Below are 259 nucleotides of genomic sequence, written 5' to 3'. Positions count from 1 at the left end.
TTGGACAACCATCACACAACAAAAGTTTTCCCAAACATTTAGACGTCCAGCATTACACTTGCCTCTCTTCGACCTAACCCCTTAGAGTGAAGTGGCGTGCATGAGTTTAAACCTAGGCTTCAACGGAGCGGATTTTTCTTTTCTTGTTTGTTCTGGCAGTTTCCAGACTCGTGTCACTTGCACAACACCCGCTTGCCGCTTAGCTTAGCTCCGTGCGGCCTTGTTCCTCTTCTCCCAGCCGGAATGCAGTTTTGTTTTT

This window comes from Penaeus monodon, chromosome 22, assembly GCF_015228065.2.
Source record: "Penaeus monodon isolate SGIC_2016 chromosome 22, NSTDA_Pmon_1, whole genome shotgun sequence".
Taxonomy (NCBI): domain Eukaryota; kingdom Metazoa; phylum Arthropoda; class Malacostraca; order Decapoda; family Penaeidae; genus Penaeus; species Penaeus monodon.
The sequence above is the reverse complement of the archived record's forward strand: the minus strand, read 5'-3'. Positions refer to the sequence as shown.